Source organism: Camarhynchus parvulus, chromosome 3 (genome assembly GCF_901933205.1).
Source record: "Camarhynchus parvulus chromosome 3, STF_HiC, whole genome shotgun sequence".
Lineage (NCBI taxonomy): Eukaryota > Metazoa > Chordata > Aves > Passeriformes > Thraupidae > Camarhynchus > Camarhynchus parvulus.
Genome location: NC_044573.1, coordinates 102,639,914 through 102,664,796, shown reverse-complemented (window position 1 = coordinate 102,664,796; position 24,883 = coordinate 102,639,914). Strand labels below are relative to the sequence as shown.

The window sequence follows — 24,883 nt, the reverse complement described above, 5'->3', positions numbered from 1 at the left end:
CTGAATTTAATAAAGCTCTGGACTAGGTTCCCTGTGCAGCAGTGAATTTTCACCTACTGAGGGTCTTCCAGAGCAGGCAGGACAGACTTGAATGATACAGGTGCACATTGATCATGCAGTGGGACAATCAAATTTGTGATTACACACACAAATGCAAAAAAACACTTTCACCCTTATAATTTTTTAATCATTTATTCTTGAGAAGAAACACAGAAAAGTTTTCAATTGTCAGGAGGGGCTGCAGGAGCTGTTTGTCTCTCTCACATTCTTTCCTCTTTTGCCTTCTCACTCATTTTCTTAAATTTTATTTTCATAACTTATTCCAGAAAAGGAACCATTTATTTTCCTTTGCAAAGCACCTTAAGGTTCAGGTAAATTAAAAGCTGTGTCTGAATGGCCCTTACTTTCACATGACAACACTTAATGAATAGGATTTTTGTAAAACATCTACATTTTCAGACATTTGCCCATACAAGTACGTACTGAAGATTCTGAATTTTTCCACCCACTTCATTCTCAGAACTGTGAAGTGAAGTAGCTGGTAGCAAAGGAAACTTTCTGGGGATTGCCACTCACACAAGGATACACTCACAGCTTTTGTGCTTGCTTGGAGACTAACAGCACTTTCTATACAGCCAGAGATGCAATTTTATAAACAATGGAAGCAGTTCTACTGAAAAAAAGATTTTTGAAAACAAAACACATACTTTTTACTAATCCTAATAGTAATGATAAACTTGCAGGAACTTTTGAAACAAGAACATAAGAAGATAAAATGAGATGCATAAGAGGAAAAGAAGAGAAAATTAATAAAGAGATATTAAAAATGTATTATCGGAAGCAGGTAATTTTGTGAGCTCTCCAAGACTAAAGATTTGAGATTTGATTCAATCACAAGTGATCTGTAGAGCTGCTGTTAAATTTCCTATTCTTGCTCACATCAAAAACTAAGATTTGCTTTAATAGGGATTGAACATACACAGAATAAAAACAATCATTCTGAAGGGTTATGCTGCTGGCTTTAGCCCTTCCTGCATTTCACCTGGGAACACTAACAAGTGCTGCATTTCTTTGATATCTAACCTTTGCAAACAAAAATTGCTCATTTAATTTTAAATGTAGGATATGACCATGATCTTCTTTTAGTAAGCGACTGACACTTTAAAACATTCTTTTCTTAAAGAATGGCACGGTGTGGGAAATCACAGTATTGTATCTCAGTATGTTTGGTTTTCCTCAGTCCTTGTAATGAATACACCAAAGGGAGTCAGTGCAGCAGAGGGAATGCAACATTTCCTGACATCACCTATTTATCTAGCACAAAATTGGAATGATTTTGAAGGCAATGAACAGAATTCAGAAAGAGCAAGGTCTGGCCACAAGTTCTGCCCTGGCTATATGTGTTCATTCCCTAATTCACCAGGAATCTCAGTCTCCTCATCCTCTTTCTGTGCGCAGTGTTGGATTTAAGCTGCTCTTTACTATGTTGGGGTTTTGTTCCTCTTGTATTTTTTCTGAATACTGAAGCATTTTTTAAAATACTAAAAAGAGCATACAAACATGCAACTAAACCAAAAGAATCAAGCATGGCACAGTAGGAGAAGAAAGCTTCTGGGGAGAGAAAGCAAAACTGTGTGACAGATGGAAAAGTCTCAATGGATGAATGGTACTACTACAAATAAGTAGCAGGCAGCCAGAGGGAATCAAATAATGATTATAGAAGAAAAATGAGGGTTAAAAAATGGGGTAGAAAAAACCTTCAGCACTGGCAGAAAATTCAAGAGTAGCAATATAAAATATTTGTATAAGAGAGGTGTAATTATATGCTTTCCACAGACAGGGAAAGCAGTAAAGACAAAGAGGCCACACAGCTGACAAGCATGCCAGTGTGGACAGTAAAAAGCTCAACGTGTCCTTGGAGAGGAAGGAATGTACTCCAGGATTTGGTCTGGCATGCCCCCAAACCTGAACAGATTACTTTCTGACGATCAATACCTGTAACCACCAGAGGCCTGTTGGAGTGTTTAAAAAAAATAGCAAAAATCAGCTTCAAAGAGACCTGGTCCCGAGCTCACATTTTCTTTTTGCCACTGGGTGCTGAGGTAAGAGCTTTGGACAAGGCTCATTTTTCATCTCTTTATAGGTCTGCGGATGGAATATGAAGTGTCGCGGCGTGTTCCCAGGGCTTCGCTCCGTCGGCTTCCTGTCCCAGAGAGGAGCACTCTCAGGATGACACTCGTCCCCTTTGACCAAAGCTGGTATCAGATCTTTCACAACAGCCTGGTTAATGTCTCCTTTAACATCCATGACTCCTATCCACCTATAAAGGAAAAAAATGAAATCTTTATTGTTTCCTTAATTTAAGTCCCGTTTCCTTTGGAGAGAGATAGAAAAACCAAGAAGGTTCCTCATTTTGTTTGAAATGTCACTGATCAACAGTTAGAGCCAAATACAGCTCAGCTGTTTTAGAGAAGTACAGTAGGTTCTTTTTCACATACTATGCTATACCTGAATAGAAATTGAATCTCAGATTTTTCCCAATAATAGAATTTAATCACAAGCACATGCTGAAAAAAATGCATTTAGACATTACTATGAGTAGGAAGCAATAATTCATACATGTTTCTGGAGTCACAGAGTGTTTCATATAGTTTGATGTCTCCAATTACAATTCCATCTTTTCCTCTCTCACATTTAGCTTAATTTTCTTTTGTCTTTTTCCCATTCATTTTTCAAATACTGCAAGGCATATTTTCCCAAAAGAACTGATGCAATTCATTTTTTTGTCCATCTACCTTCATTGCTGTAAATGACTGATCTGAATAAGGGGAAACAGAGAACAACAGCAAATCTAAGCAGCTTTTTAAGGAAACAGCTAAGAAAAGGAAAAATAAAAAAAGAAAGAAAGGACTGTATTATTAATAGCAAAGTCCAGGATGATGGATGAAAAGAACAACAATATCCTTTAATCATAAAGCACTAACATTCCAGCAGTGCTGGTAAGTGACTGGAGCAGTGAAACCATTTGAGACTTAAACAGATGGATTAGGAAAGGTTCCACTGTGGGTTCCTGGACAGATTTCAAAACAGCAGCCTGGTTAACTAATGCACAAAAAGAAAGTGATTCTCCCAATCAATAAGCTTTTATGTAAGCATATTTGAGTTATAATATTTAAACACAGCAGACAAGTGGGGAATCAGGAATTCCTCATGCTGGGCTAGCAAAGCAATAAGTTTTACTTGAATCTAGAGATCTCTTTTTTCCCAGCAAATTGCAAAGGGATTTTATAGCTAATGTTGTCACCACATGTTCATCAATATATTAACAGCTCCTGATGGTTTTGTGAAAGTGATGGTGAGTTCCAAGTCCAAAAGATGCTTTTTTTTTTACAAATATTTTTTAAAATACTCCTTTAGGGACAACTTAACCAGATTTTCATTGAATGAAGGAAACTCCACTAAAATTAATCATTTACTACCTTTCCTAGTGAGCACCCTTTCCACAAATAATTAGAGAGGGAATACAATCAAAACCCCAGGTCATAGGAGCTGATTCTCTTCAGCATGATAACATGTATTCTAGGTAAGAAATGGAGATGGAAAATAGTAATGGTTTTATACTGATATTTTTGCATATCTTTATTTCAAAATATCTTTTAAAGGAGGTTATAATTTTCAAGGAATTACTGGCAATGACTACTATGTCTCTTTCTCTTAAGTACCCAGTTGCAGATAGAAGTATGATATTTCATAAAGGTTTCTAAAAGTGACCTACCATAGATCTTTATATAAAATGGTGTTATTATTATTATTATTTTTATGTCTAATAACTTGCAATATTCCAAATATAGAAACAAGCACCACAAGGGGAAATTTCAGGTACAAAGGAAAATTTCAGGCTCTTGTATGATACTTGGAGTTCTAGGCCATGGTCTCTAGTACTCTGTTTATACCATAAGGAAGAGACCTGCAAATTTATACAGTTTACCAATATAGGCTTCCCCTTCCCAGCTGAGATCTGGCTACAACAATTTGATCTTAAATCTTACACTTATTCAGACAGGAATTTTGCTTATTTTGCATCGTATCATATCCTTTAGGAAACACTTTGATAGTGTTTCCTAAAGACTAACCTTTTAGCATTTTGAGTTTTCACATTTTGAGGTATCTAGTCAGTATTCAGAAGTCTTTTTGAGATTCTTCATGGCTATCACGAAATTACATCCACCTGTAAAAGTCAGAACCAAGAGAACACTGTGGAAGTGTACACTGATTATGAATCCCAATGGAGTTTTAAAAAAAACCCTCCCACTAATATTTGACCAAGTAAGAAAGAACTTTTCAGTTTTTCAAGACACTTCAGAATCAAATGCCTCATTTAGTTATAAATACATCCTGCATTTTGCCAGCATACAAAGTAGTGATTACATGTGTAATATTTGTCACTGGCTTCTTGCCTGCTAGAAACCAGGTTGTAACTGCACATTTTGATGTCCGAAGTATTTTGGTCTGGCCTGAAGTATCAGAATGCTGTGGTGCTAGGATTTTGCCTTTTTCCATCAAGGAATTTGGACTCCATGACCTATGGGGTTGCTGGCTTTCCTGACTCTCCTTTAAATTGCCAGCCAGGACCTCTGCTGAGTACATGTGTAGGTCTGAATATATGTATGTATTTGCCTCGAGGTTTACAATGCAAATGTTCTTCATAAATTGAAAAAGGACACTGGGGGGGAAAGTGCCTACAGCCCCAAAGCATTAGGTTTATTTGTCTGCACTATAAGAATAGTATCTTTCAGTCCCCAGGGTATGACCCTCGCAGGATTAAATGTCATTCATTGTCAGAGTAACTAAACAGTTGACAGAAGCTTGTAGTAATTCTGTAGTATTCAGTAAAATCCTCTGAAGACAGCCGAGTTCCTTCCTTCCAATTTTCTGAATGGGGTCTTCCCCTTTCTGAGACTAAAACCATCTTTTTCCTTCTCAGTCTGGATACCAGTTGTAAGTACAAAGTCTTTTTTCTTTTTCTCTTTACTAGTGTGAATTTCAGAGTGAAGGTGGAAGAGGAGGAAGAGCACTATAAGAAGTCCTGTTCTGGCCTTTCCTCTGAGCCAGTTTGTCTCTAACTCAATCCCCATCAGCACACGCTGTGTGTAGTGTTTGGAGCAATGGCAGCATAAATTCTCTCTGCTTTTTCTAGTTATTCAAATTCTGTGACATTTTGTGATGATCTGAGGGCATGTTTACAAGCAGTAAAAATATACTGACGTCATGAATAGACTAGAACCCAGATGCTATGATTCAATTTCAGCTGCCAATTACTACTATTTTGAATACAAACAAATCTGAAAGTAAAAACATCAAATTAAGGGTATTAAATATGTTAAGCAGATTTTGAAGTATTACCCTATTTCTACTTTAAAGGGAACTACAAATTCCAGAAAAGGAATAGAGTTCTTGCCTACAATTAAAACAGTAAATAGTATTATATTCTGTGTAGCTCTTAGGAGTTTGGTCCCCCACCGTTATCTGTGGGATGCTTCACACTGCCACAGTAGGGCAGTTCAACATTTCAACCTCTTACTGTAAAAATTAACCTGTTTTTTCTAATACATTTTGAACTCTGTTCACAGAAGCCCACATTGCATGAAATTCACAGGCCCCCACAGAGATAAAATAATTCTCCTTTTTGATGCACCGCTGAGGAATGCTAAAAATAGTTGAACATCCCAGGAAAAAAAAAATCCTTTGGGGACTGCAGTGTCTTTGCCTCACTGGAAAGAAAACAAATAGATAAACATATATGTGTACAATTACATCCAATTTCTGCATATTACACCAAGTAGTTAGTCTACATTCTGGAGATTCCTGAATCTCCCGCCTATCTAATTATTCTACTTCTTTATTCCAAATGTAGAAGAACACTGCATTAATCTCAATTGCTGAATAACTAATAGCTGCTATTGCTTCCATTTACTGTGAGAACATCTTAAATATTAGCACATGTAAGAAGCATATAATTTTGTTTAATATATAGATATATGAGCACATATCTAAATGAAGACGCACTTACATGCACACATGTGTGTAAAATTATTTGCTGTGAAAAAAAAATCCTCAATGCCATATATACTTTGTTGTCTGACTTCAGATTTATTTTGGGTGGAGTCTTGCATCACTGGCATAATGCTTACATGGAGAGGTTGGATTGACTTGAACCTGAGTCACTAGGAGGACAAAGGTTTTTCATTAAAATCTTGCTGATTAGCCCTAAAAATGACATTGGTGACCTTGGAGAGAGCACTAGTTTTCTTCACTAGAAGCATGGAAGATTTGAAACTGTTAAAGTCCTGATGTGCATATATATACACAGATCTCAACAATTTGATCTGCTCTACTCTCTTCTGAGTTATTTTTTGGAATGTTTTTAAGGAAGATGTGTCAGCAGTAAGACCAGTTATAGTACATTTCATCTTGAAATGTTCCTATATACTACTATATACGTGAAAGGCATTGAACCATACTTTTATAAACAGCACAAAAAACTTATCAGAAGTTGAATAAAGGACGTGTATGTTCATTACTGGCTGTGGTGAATTTCTTTTTGGATGCTATGTGTTTTAACAGCCCTTTATTCCTGTCTATATGCCTCTCAAAGTGAAAACAGTTTTATTAGATGTTGTGGCAGCCTTCAGATTATATTCACACAAACAAACAAGATATTACTTGGTGCCAAAACATTTGTATGGGCACTGAACAATCATCATTAAAGCAGTCAACATTAAGCATTCAGAAATGGTTAACACTCCAAAGTGTTTAGGTAGACAAAGGTTTCAAAAGTAAAAGAGGTTTCAAAACTGGTTTTCATCTATCTACAGAATTTTTTTTCCTTTTTAATGAAAATATTCTGCTTATACATAAGATACCATCAACACATCCTTAAAAAAGGGGATATCTAAAAGTGGAAACGTTAAAGTGTCCTTTAACCATTGATATTAAATATTAACCCAAATTAAGAATAAAAATAAATGAAAACCTCTGATAGATATTACATCTATATGTAGCACACTTTTTAACATTCACTATATATGAGAGTAATCATGTTTTTATTCATGCAAATGTTCTTGTAGGAAGCACCTGTAGTGAACATGGTGTTGTAATGAGATATGTAGGTCATATCATAGAGAATGACTGTAAAATTTAGCCACTTGATGCACTTGCAGGTGTGAAACATCTCAAAGGCTCTGTTCTGATTAAATGAATTTCAAATTCTGTGACAAGAATTAACATGCCCTGAGCAGGACTGGGTGCTGAACATGCAAAGATATTTATAAATTCCTCTTGATGCTCTTAATATTAGGGTAATCAGTTTGCTCTTTCCTTTCCATTTGTAATATTTATTTCATGTAGTACAAGAGATTGCCATTTCAAACTATCTCTGTTTGCTTGGCTTAAGGAAAAAAAAACCCTAAGGTTTTCTTTAGTACATCTGTCCCCTAGTCACTGTCTTCACTGTTATCGCTAAATCATGAGGCTCAGGACAACACAAGGCCAAGGACAGAATTTTGCTTTGCATATTCTTTGTATAATGTTCTTAATTTATTTTTATTTTAAATTTTCACACCACAGTCAACTTTAACTCAGAGGATAGGTTTCAACATCATGCCTGCCTCTGTCAACAACAGACCAGTGGCCAACAGAGGGACATGCTACTCATGGCCTCCTCCTTCCCTCCTCCAGGGCTTACCTTCATCTCCTTGCAGACCAACCACTTGAACCCAGAGCAAGTCTCAAGGTACTGCTTTTGTCAAAAGATACCTTAATTCTCCCTCAGTGTTCCACTTTTCTATATCTTAATCTGACTCCTATAAAGAGTCTAGAGTTACTCAAGTCTGAATGACATTCCTAATCCACCAGTAGTTAGAGCTGAGCCATGGCTCAAGGCTTTCCTTATCCCATAGTCCAGAAATGAAGCTTGGTATCTCTCTCAGAAGAGCCCAGGCTTTATCTGGGCCATCAAGTCAGCCACAAAACCATGCAAGTTAATTGGAAGCATTAAACTGAGGAGGATTCTGAATCAAGCCATGACCGCTATTAGCAACTGAGTACTGGGGTAAAGGTGGATAATAATTTTTTACTATACATAATGATTGTCTTAAATTTGCACATTAGGCAAATCCTCAACAGTGCATGGGGTCACCAGAAATCATGCTCTGAGGTTCAGCAGTTGCACAAATACACAGAGAGCTTATGTGAACCAGAGAAATGAAACCTGTCCAAGATCCTAAAAGCTCCCAAACCGACATGCAGCTTTAATGTGAGCAACTGTAAGATGATTTATTTTTTTTCAGATCAAATACACAAAGTTCTGGATGTAATTCTGTTAAGCAGTTTTACATCTTGCCACTAGGACTTTTTTTTCCTCTGTGCTAAGCTTTAATATCCTTTCAAATGCATTAATGTGTCCCTGGAACAGACGCTTAGAGACTCCTGCACGCTTTGAATATTTCCACTTTAAAGAGGGCTTTCAATACGTACTGAAACTCTACGTACCACCTCACTGGCACCAGATCTTGTAAAACACTAAGGAAAATGCCTCCTTGCCCAAAACATGTCCAAAAAGAAAAATCCTGCTTCAGGTCATCCCACAGTTAAGGAAAAAGAAAAGGTGGGACCACATAAAACATCTCTTGGAGATTTATGCAAATATTTGTTTCCCTTTCAGTAGACTCCCATCTCAGCAGTTTGCATTTGAATTTCAGGTTTGAGCAGTTCCTGTATGCCAAAGAGAAGCTGGGGCAAAACTGGTAAACTCCAACAAGATTCTTTCAAAAAGCTCTGTGTTCTTTTTGTCTTTAAATGCTATAATGCAGCTCAATACAATGGGAAGAGTTCATGTATTGGAAGGGTTAATTTCAGACAAACAAAATATTACTTTTATTTAAAGGTTCAACATGCAATGTCTGCACTCCAAGTCTGTGAATAAGCCTGAGTTCTAACAAGCCTCGCATACTTTCATTGTTATTGCAAAGAATTTCCACATTGAATATAAGACTTCATATTCCTACCCTATAATGACTCATAGTAGACAGGTACGGCTGAAAAAAATGTCACTGAATACTATTAAAAAAAAAACCAACTATTTGTTTTGTAATTTGATCCTCTGGACTTCTCTAAATGCCTAGTAATTTGGTTAGACACTCTGGTGCTTCTGAGTTTTATCTTGAAAAGACACACTGGAAGAAAGTCTTGAAAACCAGTCCTGCATGCAGCAGCGAATATCTTCTCGTGCTCTGATCATATTGCTGTACTAGCATGCAACTACAGAATTATCCCACTCTCTGCATGGATCTCAAGTGCACTTTCAAAATGAGTTCTTTCTTTCCTATCAGCACTGAAGCTGCTTAGTAAATGCCTTTTACAGATCTATTGACATTCATGCTTTTAAAATAATAACTTTATGGACACTCCAGATAATGAAATAGAGTTCATGAGAAAATGTAACTGACCATCTACTTACTTGTGGGTCTGAGGAGAGCTTTGCACAGAAACTGGCAAAATGAAAATGTGGTATGTAGGAAGGATGTGAGGATTGATTTGCTAAGCAAACCTGACAAAACTCAATGGGCAATTTTGTAGTTTGATGAAAACAAAAATTAAAGCTAAGAATAACAAACAAAATGATAGTAGTATAAACAACAAAGCCACCACAGCATGTAAGCTTAAGTGCAATAAGAGGCATATCATCTCTTTAAGTTGAATAAACCCCTCACAAAAAGAGAAAAAAAAAATGTACATGCAGACTCTGAGTTGCAAAATCTGGTTTTTCTAAGGGATAGGACTTTCTAAGTTTTGTAAAGTGCATCTAAACATGCATTAGCACACAGCATGAGGAACAAAGAGAATAAATTTGAGGTGTGCATACAATTGCAGGGCTAGGAATTTACTGGGATCACATGGATGTTGTGGGATAGCTTCCACAACTGCAGTGCTGCAATAGGTGCTGCACCAGACCTCTGGGAGAGATGGGCTAGGATGGAAAGGAGGAAGAGTTTGCCTGTATGAGAAAGGAGCAGAGATGCCTGGAGCTCTGCCTAGGAGTAAATGATGAGCCAGCTGAGATTTGTGGGTCAGGAGCAGCGTGCAGGCAGACATAAGCAATGTTGCAGCGAGTGTCTTACCCTCACTACAGTGCAGTGTAGTTTGGTGAACCCCTTTAGGTATCTAGGACTAAAGAGAGGTGCTCAGGAACCAAAGACATCGGATTTTGTATTCTATGCTTACCACAGAAAAATGCTTAAGTGAGGACTCTACAGAAAAATGCTAAAGACAAAGACTTCTGCTTAACAGTTTGTGCTGTGTCAGAGGCAAGTCAAAGGAGCTTGCAGTAACTAAAGATAAAGTAACACTAGAAAGGAAGAGCAGAGCTGGAAGTTTGCAGTGTATATTGCCAATAAGTCAATGTATTAAGGAAATGTAGCTATAAATTTCCTGGAGAAAAACATATTTTTTCTATAAGTTAAATTATGTTCCATGTTTTCTGGTAACATCTATTTTAAACTACACTGTACTGTAAAGGCAAGGTTTTAGAATGGTCTAAATTAGTCTATGGTGATTACCCACATTGTGCAACTTACTACTGTTTTATTAATGCAAGATTAAAGATAATACTTTACTGGAAGAGATAACAGCAGAATTAACCTCTATTTACCTTGACATAATAAAGATTTAATAAAACATGGGAAAATGTCAATGAACAGCATAATTATTCTAACATGAAATTTAAATGTAACCTAATTCTGTATTCTGCATATTTAATGCTTTAAGATTAGTCATCATTGTTCTTTTCTCCCTCTTACAATGCATACTTAAAAATATTTCAAGCACACTCAGACAATTTGCTTATTAAATGTATACTAATTTATTTAAAGTTTCAGATGCATTAAACCTAAAACTCCCTTTATTTTTTTTTGGAAAGATATTCACCAAACCCCTGCAACCAATATATATCTCCATATCTCACCCTTGTCCAAATTTTTTACTATTGAATCAAAGAAGATCCTTGCAGTTTTATTATATCAGACAGGCATCAAAGGGGCAGAACACATAGGATTGAAAAATAACACAGCTGCACTTTGCAATGGAGTGTTCTGTATCTGGCCATGTTTTGTTGTTCATGTAATACTTTTCAATAAACAAAGATGTCAATCAACTTTCTTTGCAACACATCACATTTCAGATTTAAACCACTTCAGACACAGAGCTGCCCCAAGCTCACGCGTTTAACAGATAAAAATTCAGCTTTCTGTCAAGGCAGAATACAGTATTGATTGTAGACTGTATTTAGGCTGGTGTCTGTTGGAGCTATAATACTTTCAAACTCATACAAAGTCCACTATGGAGACATAACACAAAAAGTGTTTCTTGATTTTTTTAAACTTTCTACATTGATTAGTGGCAATTTCTAAATAAATGACAAAAGAAAAAAAAAAGCATCCAGGGTTAGAGTCTATCCAGAAATCAGTGATGGGGGAAGTTACAAAAACATGATAGTAATCATGAAAACTTTGATCACTTGATTTGATTCTAGTGCTTTGCAAATTAGCATAATTATTCAAACATGCCTCATTAAAAATCACGACTGTACAAGTCCTTCAGTTTAATGATCCAAGAACATACAGAATGAGCTAAGCTTTAAATAAATACATCAACTTCATACTAGATGGCCATGTCAGAGACTGGCAGGTTATTTATTTTAAATAAAATACTGAATGCTCTCTTGCTCCTTGCACAGTGTAGGAGACTGATGACTTGCTAAAAGGTGCAGCATGTTAGCTAGTATATTTTACTGTTTATCCTCACATCCACCTGTGCTTCTCCTGGGATCCCATAAGGTTGGATATCATGTCACTCCTAAGCTACTGGGAGATTGCCATAAAATCCCGGTAAATCTCCGACTAATTACATTTGAACTGTAGGTGTCACAGTTGATTTTGACCTTTAAAGTTTGGCAGAAGTTTGACAGTCTTTAAGGCGGCCCCACACTCTGCAATACTTCTGTCAAAATTTAAAGGAATGAATAGGCTGCAAAATTAAATATGCATAAAAAAAGTAAACAAAATACCCTGCTTATTAATATATAATTTCCGAGAAAAATCAAAGAAATACACTTATCCATGGCAACCAAAATCCTTGAGAACGTGCTGACATTCTCCTAAATCTGTAGCTGACAAAACACCAGTTGGCATCACTGGAGGGTTAAGAGAAACTTAACAAATTTGACAGAAGAAAGGGAAAACAAAATCCAAGTTAAGTTGTCACTCTCTGCTTAATTTCTTATATACATATATCTTGAGACATAGCAGGGCAGCTCTTGTGAGTGGCTGTGAGTCAGGTTCCTGTTAGATTGTTACTCTTAACATGGCTGCTTAGTTTGGGACTTTGCTTTTCTAAGTATTGGGTAATCGATTACCAACACTTTATTCATCCACAACAATTATCTCTGCAGTGAAGTATCATTTTACTTCCACTTCCAGCAAAATCAAACAAAACAACCCTCCCCCCAAAAAACTCCCAAACAACAATAACAGCAACAACAACAGTATTTTTCTTGGTTGCCAAGAAAAATACTGCATAAAGTCTCTCCCCTCTGGCTTTCCAGCCACGATTGCAAATGTCCTACTGTCCAGACTGTGAACATCCCAGCTGTCATCCAGGGACCTCTAAAAACTGAAACAAAGCCATGTGTCAGCAATACTAATAGCTGGCAGAGAAACTTTGTGGAATCATGGGACTGTAGAATGGTTTGGGTTGTAAGGGTGCCTTGAAGATCATCAACTTCCAACCCCCTCTCCTGTGGGCAGGGACATCTTCAACTACCTTCAAGGTTGTTCAGATCCACCACATCCGACCTGGCCTTTTTATTTTAAAAATTCAAACAGAAATTTTCAAGTCAGGAAATTAAGAATATTAACACTTGTTACACTTAAAAAGTTGGCCTTATGGATCCATAAACATTGATTTAAATGAAAATACTAAAATACTTTTGAAGGAAAAGGGCATGACTTCTGAGAGGGTTCATTATTTCTTATGTTTCTGCAAATTCTACATGGATTTTTTCATACAATTTTGAATTAAACTTGTCTTAATCCAGATCTGAATCTCAGCAACAGTGTCTACATGTTGTTAGCTATTATTTGCAGAGAGGCAGTTTTTGAAAACTCTTGAACCAAATGTTTTCTTTCAACATCAAGGATTTTGTAGTTTAGGGGGAAAAAAGACACAGTAGGTTACCACAAACTCACAAATCATTTGGGAGACAGAAGTCTACAAATAATCATGCACACTCAAGTATTGTTTTTTGGTCCTTAGGGAAAATTTCATATTTATCAGGTCATTAATAAAAAGGATTGGAGAATAAAGTGTTGAGTTTACTTTGTTTTACAAAGACAGGGTAAAAACACTTAAAAGTTGCAAATAAGAGAAATTAATTTCAAAGGAGAGGTCAAAAATAAGAAAGAACATCTCTAAAATTATTTAACTGTTGAGGGCTAGCTACGCTAATTATTTCACAATTCCAGCTACCCTGTGGGGCTGGTCACAAGAATTTACTGCACAAGACAGGACTGGCATTCTCTGGGGAGGTCCTGGTGCTATGTACACTCTCCTCTTTTTAAAGCAGGCTACCCAAGCTCTCTCCCTCCCATTGGAATGTGCAAAATAATAAGAAATGAAAATGTTGATTACATTTCTTTCCTCCTCCATGCTGTAATTTCCAATCCCTTCTTTTCCTGGCCTCAACAATGATCAAGCACAAAAACACCACATGGTTATGCAGAGGATTAGAGCATTTCCCACCACCCTGCCCCAACCCAATTAACCTCTTTTAATTAATATTTCTGCTGTGTTGCTTAATTTGCACTTCTTATGCTGGCTTTTCATGCCTTCTTTTCCTCACATTTTGAAGACATGCAGGTAAAATTTGTCAGTAACAGTCTTTGAAAACCAGTTCTTTTGTAATAATAATTTTGAGATTATAGCAGTTACTCTGCCATGAATTTAGTGTAAAGACACAGATGACATAATCAATGGAGAAATTCACAATGATGAGCTTAAATTCAGTGGCATGCACCCATACACTCAGTTTATTTAGGCAGATCCTATTGGGAACACTATCACGGGGCTACAAAAGAAAAGAAAAAGCCACTATAAAATTTAAAAGTCCTTCTATCATAGCAATGTGAGAGGTTTTTCAGTTTTAGTCTTTGGGCAAGATTTTCTCATCATATTGCAATAATAATTTTTTTTCTGGTGACCACGGGGACAACATTTTTGTTCATGCAGGAGCCCTAGATCAAATGATAGCTGAGAGACTATTTTAAATTTAGGTAGCCTCAATTTTCAGCCTACAGGTCATTCAAGCTCAAAATTTCATTAATGAAATGCTGTCGATATTTCCTTGCTATTGCCACAGGTTGACATATGGCATTATTCCAGTGTAAGATTTTCACACATTAGCGACTGGAAAATCAAGAATATTCCCCAAGACACCTGAGGTATGATTAATTCTCTAATAGTCTTTCTGTATCAGTTTGAGAGGAAGAGAGGGATCTTCCAGGGACGAAAGAAAGTGGGAACATTAGAAAGAAGACAGCCTTGGCTTCTTGCCTGGAGCACTGACTTGGCCAGCTGCCTCACATGACAACCTTTGCCATCCTGAAGCCCAAATAAGATGCCAGCAGCAAGGCAACAGCTTGTAATGTACCTTGAGCAGAAATAATGGCAACATTATCCCATGAAAGCATCCGTGAGAAAGAGGAGTTAGTGCTGAGGGTAAAATAAAGGTGAACGTCTTCTATCTGCTGGCTTAGGGATGGGAGTCTGTCACCATTTTTGAAGGTTAAGGCAAAGTTAGAAGAAAAAAAACAGTGCTCAAGATTTGATAGAGGAAGCAGATGCTCAGGGATGTCCTTTGCTAAGTTCAGTATTAAGGCCAACTTTCCCATGTATGAAATTAAGAAAGCTGGACAGATTTGGCATCTGAAAAGGTCCAGGTCTGGTTCTCATCAAGTATGCAGGGACATCTTAGCAATGGGGAAACAGTTGTCAGTGAGATTGTCATTGCTGAGACACCCAAAGCCTCCAATTTAGAGTATCTATTTTTGTCCTAAAGTAACTGCCTATTAATAGGATAAAACACATCAACTGCACATGAGCTGGCAGGCTGAAGAACAATTAAACCACTTTCAGGACCAAGCTTTGCAAAAAAACTTCACTTGTTTCCCATTTTCCCACATTGTTTTGTATTTTTGAGGTATCTAAAATCAAAGAGCTAAATGGCTAAAACAACCTAAACACAAAATTTGCAAAATTATTTTCTTGTTGGCTAAGCATGTATCAAGCAGCACCACTGATGAAAAGCAACAGTTGTTTTTTAAGCCCTAAAATTTGTAATGGAATTTGTACTGAGCTGAAATTTGTGATGGGAATGCTGACAAGGCCACTAACCAGCACAGATTTAGCAGTGCTGCTACAAGAAACAAAGTAAAGCAGTACTAGTCTTGCACACAAATAGGCTGTCTAATGTATGAAAGTCCACTGTCTCCTTCTAACACGAACTTCATTATTAGAAAGTTGGTTTGGATTGCTAAGCACAGAAATGATTAAAATGAATGTCAAAGACAGCCCATCCAACACATTAATTTCCAGTTTCAGGGAAACGGGATGTGCACAGCTAGACAGACAGAGACAGACACAGAGAAAGGAGTCCTAGTATTATAAATATACAACATATATTTAACTCATCACATCTCTTATGCTATTTTTCAGTTGTTGTCCATGTGGTATAGGCAATGTTTTTATATCCCTGTTTATTTATATATGAGTTTCTCTTACTGCAAATTACCTTTGCTGCAGAACAAAACATTGCTCATGATGAGAAGTACAGCCTAGTTCCTTTCCGTGGCTTTTCTGTTTTTCCCATTCATTGTGGGCTTAAGATTGCTGAGCCAGTGCAAGAGCAGAAACCAATGCCTTTAAGTGCAGAATACTGACAAAGAGACAGAATGGAAACCCAGCTCTTTTTAAGTGGAAAATCCTGCTCTGGAAAAGAAGGTGTGCTGTGGTTTAACTGCACCTGTCAATTAAGTCTCACACAGCCGCTCACTCACTCCCACCGCAGCAGGGATGGGGAGACAATCAGAAGAATAGAAGTAAGAAAACCCTTGTTTTGACCTGAAAACAGTTTGATGGATAAACTGCTATGCACACAAGCCATGCACAAAAGCAGTACAAAAAAGGGAATATGTCCACTGCTTCCCATGGGCAGCCAGGTGTTCAACCATTCCCAGGAAATCAGGGCTCCACTACACTCAGTGGTGACTTGGGATGACAAACACCATCATTCCCAATGTCCATCCGCTTCCTTCTTCTTCCCTCAGCTTTATATGCTGAGCATGATGCCTTAGGGAGTGGAATGTCTCTTTGGTCAGTGGGGTCAGCTGTCCCAGCTGTGTCCCCTCCCAGCTCTTTGTGACCCTCAGTCTACTCCCTGTTGGACTGGGGTGAGAAGCAGAAAATACCTTGACTCCATGCAAGCACTGGTCAGCAGTAACGAAAACATCCCTGCATCAACAACACTGTTTTCAGTACAAATCCAAAACCCAAAACATTGCCCATACTAGCTGCTGTGAAGAAAATTGACACTATCCCAGCCAAAACCAGCGCAAAATGTCTAGGATCAGCCATTACAGACCGTAAGGTCTGATGAAAATAAAAGTTCTTCTAAGTGCTTTTTGCTAGTAGTGAAGCAAATCGGAAAGAGATGCACATTAGGGGACACAGACCATCTCATGGCATATAATGGATATGCCAAATTTCAGAAGTAGCTTTTGAATGAGAAGAGTTGGAACATTTTTCCCAGAGGCTCAGCTGCATGTCAAGTGCAAGGCCATCCTCTCCCCTCACCAATCTGCCAATGCTTGAAAAGAAGAGGCTTGTGAGGTGTTCTGGCCATGCTGGGTCACAACATGATGGGAAACAGAACAGCGTGAGAAGAGCCTTGCTGAAGCTGCACATATGTGGCATACACCAATGGCAGAAACATGTTCTCTAGAGTTCAAGAAAAAATTATCCTTAGACTCTAAAAGCTGGTGCAGCTTTTCTTGTCTCTTGAATGATGCTATTCTGGGTGCATTTAAGCCAAAAATTATCAGTAAAACTGGTATTTGACTAAAATAAAATCTTGCAGTGCATATACAAATACAATTAATTCCTCAATACGTAATTCCATTGAAGTTTTATGAATTTTACCAATATATTTCTCAAGAAGTATTTTTTCTGTGCAATGACTGAGTGGATGCGAAACATTTTATTCTTTCCAAATGAGCACCCAGGATATATCCTCTTTGAGGTTAGAGGCCTAGCTGTCTCATCAAAACAGCATTTTTTATGGTTTCTGCTTGTACTTTCCAGCAATGTTCTGATATAATAAAAGTATAGCTTTTTGTTTGTCATAGCCGTTATTCATCCAGATTCAATTCAGTACATACACATTGCTGACAATAACAGAGATCAGAGGAAAAGATTTCTCAACTATATTCCTATTTGTCAAAGGAGATGCTCTTTCTTAAAAAAAAATAGATTTATCTCATTTTGATCATCATCAGAAATGACCACCAAGATAGAAGCATAAGCTTCAAAATTCAGGTTTGGTCTGAGCTCACATTCAAAGTTTCGAGATAATTCAGGATGTTAATTTCAGAATTTTGATTTCTATCCTTGCAGAGATGAAGTCTCATCACATTGTGCAGATGTAGGAATATGGCCAAACTCCAGAAACTCCAGACCCCACACGTGTTTTACATTCAGGGTGATTGGGCAGATCCACAATCACAAATTTCTGTAAAATTGTGTGTAACTCCATGGCCAGCGTGATAGTATAAATGAATAATGTTCACAACTGATGCTGCCCAGTAACCAAACTGCATCCAGCTCTTCAGATCAACAGAAAAGTTTCAGGATCTGAGCTATACTGAAAAGAAGAGCATCCAACCAATTTATAAACTTCCTATTGGTCTTTAAAGCAGAAAATACCATGAGTGGGTTGTTAGATGAATTTAGCAGCAGGGAAGCCTGCAGCTCATCAGCTTTCTCTTCCTCAAAAGTACTTATTGCAGTCAAGAGGAATTATTGCTGGGGTTCTCCAAGCATGGTGATGTTTTTGTTATAATAAAAAACTCTGAACAATGCAATTGCACCCCCCACAATTATCCATTTGTTTCTCCACTGCAATGATGAACTCTTTATGATGTACAAGATTTATAGAAGCTTGTTCATTTACTTATGATGACCACAAAGTCTTCATCACAAATTCATATTTTGCATTGAAAGAAAAAGACTTTCGCAGAAATGCTGGTCATGCTGTCATCAACAGGACCCTTCTCTTTAGCTCAGCAGTTTCACAAGAGTTTTCTCAATAAGCTCCAAATAAAGAAAGAGGCCTGAATAAAGTCTGAAGACAAAGCTTTCGGAAGTCCTATCCTGCATGTGAGCACACCTAGGTGCTAATGATCTATGACCCTGTGAGGAAATGCCGGTGTTTCCTTACAATCATCCTAGGTTTTTGATGAGGCTTGGAAGAAAAAACTTCTAGCCTCTGCTGGGCATCTCTCTCTCATTCCTAACCAATATGTGGAGTAGAAGGAGAGATTTCCACCAGTGCCTGCACAGCACCAGCAGTGTTAGTGTACACAGTCAGTTTTTAGCTTGTTAGTAACTATTGTCACAATCAGTCTTCCCTACACATCCAGCAGGAAATATCTGGCCATCAGCACTGCTGAGCAGCACCATAAAGTAATGAATTGACATAATGATCAATAATGGAAGGAAAATGGCTATATCTATATCTATAAGAAAAAGAGAAACAGACGTGTGACGTTTCAAAATTTAAATATTCCTTCATTTTTTTTACTATGAAGTATCTGAGAAAGGTAGACAAGAAAAGCAACTTTTAAGCCAAATCCAAAAATGGTCATTTCAGCAGAAACAATTGACAGTACAAGAAATAATCACACTTCACCTCACTGTTGATTAGATTCTTGAATGTGCTTGATGTGTAAAATAATGCAAGCCTATAATAACAGAAGACAGGTAAAAAGATTTCCATTTTCTGTTTCGCTACTCCCTGGCTGAAAGACCAAAAAGGTATTCCCAACCTCTAGATATTTTTTTATTTACAACCTACAAAACAGATACAATAGAACAGAATCCAACTGTGACATTTAATTAATATTTGTAAAGCAATAGGACATCAGTAGACAATAAGAATTATATATTTGCCAAGTACACATTTTGTTCCCCACAAAATACATCTGTCAATATTTGAAGGGAATGCAAGATGTCTTTTATTCTGCTCTTGGAATGAACCTATTTCCCTTTATAAAATGTGTTCCATTTTATAGCAATCTTCAGAGACTGGTTCCCCCATCCTCTTGCTGATTAATGCCTGAAAAATGCTTCTGTGTTTAAAAAAGTGGCACAAATAGGGTGAGGACTGCCCTGAAAATAATCACTTGACAGGCATGTTACTCACATGATACTGATAAAGCCCAGTGTTGTTTTCCTTGGGGTAAAAGGGGCTCCTTCCCTTACCATACAAATAGCATAAAATATGCAAATGAAGCTTGCATTCAACAAGTCAAATATTCTGGATGTTTAATTTACAAGTTAACAAAATTCAAGCCATTTCAAGAGCTAGAAGCATACCATAAAATAAAAGACATAGGCACATGACAGAAGCTATACTTCTGTTCATTGATAAATTATTTTCTAGAATTCACATTAACAATCACATTACTGAAGTGCTCTCTAGCCCTCCAGTGTTACAGTTCAAGGTAATATGTGACAGATTTGAACATTCTTAAGGAAGAAAATCTCCAGAGTGTGTAGATGGCAGCTTTGCTCACTGGGAGATTACAGTGGCTTTTATATCTGTTACAAACCTGCAGTTACACTGATAACTTCAAAAGTGGAATATTATATATCATGCTAAAATTTTCCACCAGCCCATTATGTCCTTTCTTTGTTTCTTCTATGCTTGCTTTTTTTTTTCTTTTTTTTTTTTTTTTTTTTCTTCATTTAGCTATTGCTGGCTTGCCAGAGATCTTGAACTTGAGAAAGGTTAGACATCACAATGCTAAAGCAGTTTGTGAGCATCAGCAGATTTAGCTTGTAATTTCATTGATCTATGTGGGCTTGCTGTTTGCAAACCAGCTGCTGCACTGTTTCCCCACAGCTACTGATCTGAGTAGCATTGATTTTTTCCCTTACATTAACATAGCATTACTTCTTTAATGGGCATTAAATGACTGGATGTAAATACAAACAGGGCTTCAACAACAAAAGAGGAAAAAAAGCATTGGTTCTTTTTATTGAAAGAACTCTATTAATATTTTTCAGGAAAAAATTAAAAGCATGAGTTATTGATCAAAACAAATGCTATTTTTAGTGTTGTGATTTCCACACACTTCTTTTGCCAAGAAATAATCTTTTTTTCCTCACTGTGTTTACTCACAGTCCAAAATGTTGCATTTATAAAGATAGCCTTTTTGGCTCAGTAAAAATGGTAAAATGGATTTTTTTAATAAGCATCATAGAAAGCAACACAAAATCTCTTCATTTTGCTTATTCTAAAACTAGATGGACCCATTTCAATTTTGAAGGAGATATCATCTGTTAACTCTCATTATTTTTTAAAAAAATTAATGGACTTCAGTTTAGAAAGAGTGGATGTGAAATCTGCAGCGCACCATGAATGGAGTATCTCACATATAATATACTTAATATAAGATCATAGTCTTCCCATGTGCTACTTTAGTCCTTTAGTGGGTGGTTTAAAGAATCTTAAAGATTCACAATTCAATGGAGTGTAGAAAAGACAGTAGGAAAAAAGTAAAGCAAATGATAAAACCCTGACCAAACTCAAACCCCAACCCCCAGAGCCAATTTGCTCAGTCACTTATGAGTTAACCCAATCAGCCAAGGGTTCTTGATCATCTTTAGAAGCAGGTGACAGACAGCAGAGATATCCATACCAGAAGGAGATGCAGGACTGAGTGTTTTTCCTACTGACCCTTCATGAAGAAGAGATGGGATTGAGAGTGCTGGGATGTAACAGGTAAGAACTCCCAAAGAACACCAGTGGTGGGTTACAACTTCTGGGCTGCAGATGAGAGTGGGCAGCAGTGTCAATGCCATAATTAAGAGTGTCTCAAAAACACAGACACTCCAGCAAATCTAACAAGAATGGGATTTACTTCTAAGTATTTATGAAGGAGGATTTTTATCTTTTATAATAAACACAGCTCTTGTTCTGGTCATGCAGCCTGACTGCCCTGAGGAAAAGGTCCAGTGACCTGACAGATGGGAATTCCTCATTCTTGTGTAACTCTGTCCACTCCTATACCTAGAGAGAGCAAATCATTCCACATGGCTGCTGCAAGGATATCTATTGTATCCCTACTCAGAGAGCAGATTAATTATTCTCAGTAGAATATAATGATGTAAAATATGGTGCTGGAACTGAAAATAACCCATAAAATGAGTACTAACATTTATACTTATCCAAGGTAAAATATATGTGTGTCAATCTCACCAATCTCTCCTACCCTTACAGTCTTCTTGACTTGACTAGCTAATGTTAATGCCAGTTTTAGGAGATAAAATTTCCAAATCATTAAAATAATATTAAGTAACACTGACTACAGTGTGAACCCTTAGAGCATCCTACTATTAACCTCTTTACACTTACAGGAGAAAACCTTCAGTGCAAGTTTTCCTCCATCATTTACTCAGTTTTTATTCCACTGAGAGATTTTGCTCCTTATTTCAGTTATATTTTTCCCTTAAGAGTGTTTTATGAAGGATCATATCAGGAATTTTTTGAAATCCAAATAAATTATGTTCACTGGGTCATCCTTATCTTCTAATTTATTAACTTTCCCAAGGCACTTTAGCAGGTTAGAGAAGTTTGCTTTCCCCCTACCAACGTTGTGCAGGTTTGACCCTATTAGGTTATACTTATCTATATGCCGAACTATTCTATCCTTAATTAGACTCTCAATCAGCTTCCCCAGAAGCAAGGTGGAGTTCAATGGTCTTAATTTCCAGGATCACTTTTTGGTCCTGTTTTAACAACAGACACCATATCAGAAATTTTCCAGCCATCACTGATCAATATCATATCTTCCTGCGTCTCTTCTATTCTGATGTATATTCTGCTATCTGCACTAAATTATTTTCCCTTTTTACATAAATCCACCAAATTACTCAGCACATCCCTTGGAAAAGGCTACAAATTTTGCTAGTGCTGCTCTGCCTCTAATATATTTAGCTCTAATATATTCTGTATAACTATTGAACTCTTTTTCCAGGGTGAGTATGTAAATATAGTTTTAGTTTGATATTTTTGTTAGTTTTAATTATTTTACACCTACAAGTACTCAGATGAGCAACTATTCACTTCTTCCTTCAAAATCATAACACCAGTTTTGCAGTTTTGGGGGATTTAGGGTTTTTATTTTTGTGGATAGACATGGACCATAAATCTCAATGGATTATTTTCTAGCTTAGCTTTGAGCATTCTTCTTGGACAAAGAGTGGAAAGAAAGTATCAAATCCTAACACCATCATACATAATAACTGGTCAGACTCACCAGCAATATCCAATACTAGGAGTTATTAAAACTGGATTTCATATGAATCTTTCAAATGACAGAAAGAAAGAGGTTGTGAAAAGGTATAGATTTGTATTCTGGTCTTGTAAGAGATGTTCTCGGTCTATGCTTTAGGTACACAGGTCTTAATGATCAGGAAATATTGTTGAACACGATTTTTAGTGAAAAAGTATTGAAAATTCCCACTGAAATGTGTACATGGCTAAGTAAAGGTCAGTAAGCTATTGAGTAAACCTGAAGTGCTCACATTAGAGGATTAGAAACTAAGAATTTTCAGCATTCAGTGAAGTCAGTGGATTTTCCTCTAGAATTTGAGACTTACTGTCCCTAGCAGTCAGATCTGAGTTTGAATGGATGAGAAAATTGAAAAGGAACTTTTAGTGAAAATTATGAGTTTGGTTATGAGCCAATATAAAGCCAATATAAAGTCACTGAGTATGAAAGCCCAGGTTTCAAACTGTGCCTCGCTTCTACAACAAAACCCAAAGCACATTATCTTCACCTGGGTTTGAATTTCATTACAAAAATATCACATCGCTCTAACTGTAATTATTAAGACACATTACTGCTCCCTTTGTTTTCCTTTCAGATAGAAGTTTCAGTTTCATCTGTGTTCAGAGATTCTATGTGCTGCACTGTTAAGCACAGATTTCTGCTTAAATTATAATTCTATCAGCTTTAACATATGAAAATAGAACACATTTTAATGTGTGTGTTGAACATTAAATCATTTTTGCTTCAGGGAAACTCTGGTAAACAGTAACTGTCAAAAATTATAATGACACAAAATTAAAATAATAGAAAATAGTCTGTAACAACAGCTTTTCTAATCATGTTAACAGAAGTTCAGCTCTGCATCTTCTAACTATTCCTTTACAGAAAGCAGGAGGGTTGAGTGAGAAAAGCTAAGGTACACAATTTTACACCATTGAAGAAGAAGAGCTGCAAATTATCTTTGCTACCATTCTTTGCCTGCTTACTGTGAACTGCACATCAATCAATGTAGGAAAAATGGGACCAAATTAATATATGTAATTTTTTGTTATGACAATTAGATTTTCATTCAGAAATTTTAATATGTAAACATATTTTACACAAAAATACCAGAAAATATAAGAGTATCATTTAAGCCCTGTAAACTGGACCAACTTCTGGAAATCTGCATTAAGTGAGAAAGAAGCTGATCTGAAGAAATTAAACTGCAGCAGAAATATTGACAGGCATATAGATTGAATTACATGAATATGAGATACATACAGACTTGGAACAGTTCTGCTTAGATCAATGTCAAATGAATTTCAAGATTACCTTAGTAATCTTTGGTTTTTATGGCTCATTTTATTTTAGATTTTAATTTGAATTAGTAATATGAAATAAAATCACTATTTATTAACTTTCACTTACAAACAAAAAACATCAAAACAGTAAAAGCTTATCTGAAGTTAAAACCTTCCCTTTTGTGAAGGCCAGGTAACAATATAGTTTACCTCTATCATGACACAAATTATTCAAAAGCAAGAAGTAAAAACTGATTCTTAAATGTTTCCTCCTATTAATGTGGCATATTACCGATGTACAGAGGCTGTATGTGTATGGTGAGGTTGTATTGCCCCCTATAGTCACTCTGTGTCATCTGGGAGGGGAGTAGGAAGAGAAAGAGAAGAGTGGGAGAAATTGCCAAAACTACTACACCCTTGGTTTGGATTCACACTTTGGAAAGGGCATGGTGGGGAGCAGTGGACAAACCTTAACGCTGCCATGCAACTGAAGAATTTGAATGCACTATTCTCCAAGCTCATAGAGATGGAATAAAATGTACTCTCAAATTCAGCTTAGAAGGCCAGTTCAGCCCCTTTGGTCTGGCTGTGGTTGTGGTGCCTGTGTTGGATGCTGGTATCTGCATGCTGGCGGTGCACCAGGGTGCCAGCATACCTGCCCTGTGGACTCAGGTGCAGGGGCTGCTTGGCTTTGGTTCACCAGCAAAGGCAGGAGGTCTCAGAGGTGATAAACTCTTTTCCTCTCACTGGGCACGTCTTTGGTGACTGAGCATAACAGGGCCATTTATCTCCAAGGCACAAAGAACTCTAAAGCTATGCCTGAATTTTGGGGTACACAGAATTCAGAGGGCAGGCGCCCTCTGAAGCTGCTTCAGC

General features: G+C 37.0%; 1 long non-coding RNA gene across 1 annotated transcript in view; it reads right to left on the bottom strand.

Annotated features, from left to right (window-relative positions):
• Positions 1 to 240: 240 nt before the first annotated feature.
• LOC115901554 overlaps positions 241 to 24,883 on the bottom strand; it is a 196,067-nt gene continuing 171,424 nt past the window's right edge. The window contains exon 4 of the long non-coding RNA XR_004060565.1: positions 241 to 2,320. This is a non-coding gene — a long non-coding RNA (uncharacterized LOC115901554). The remainder of the gene's footprint in view (positions 2,321 to 24,883) is intronic.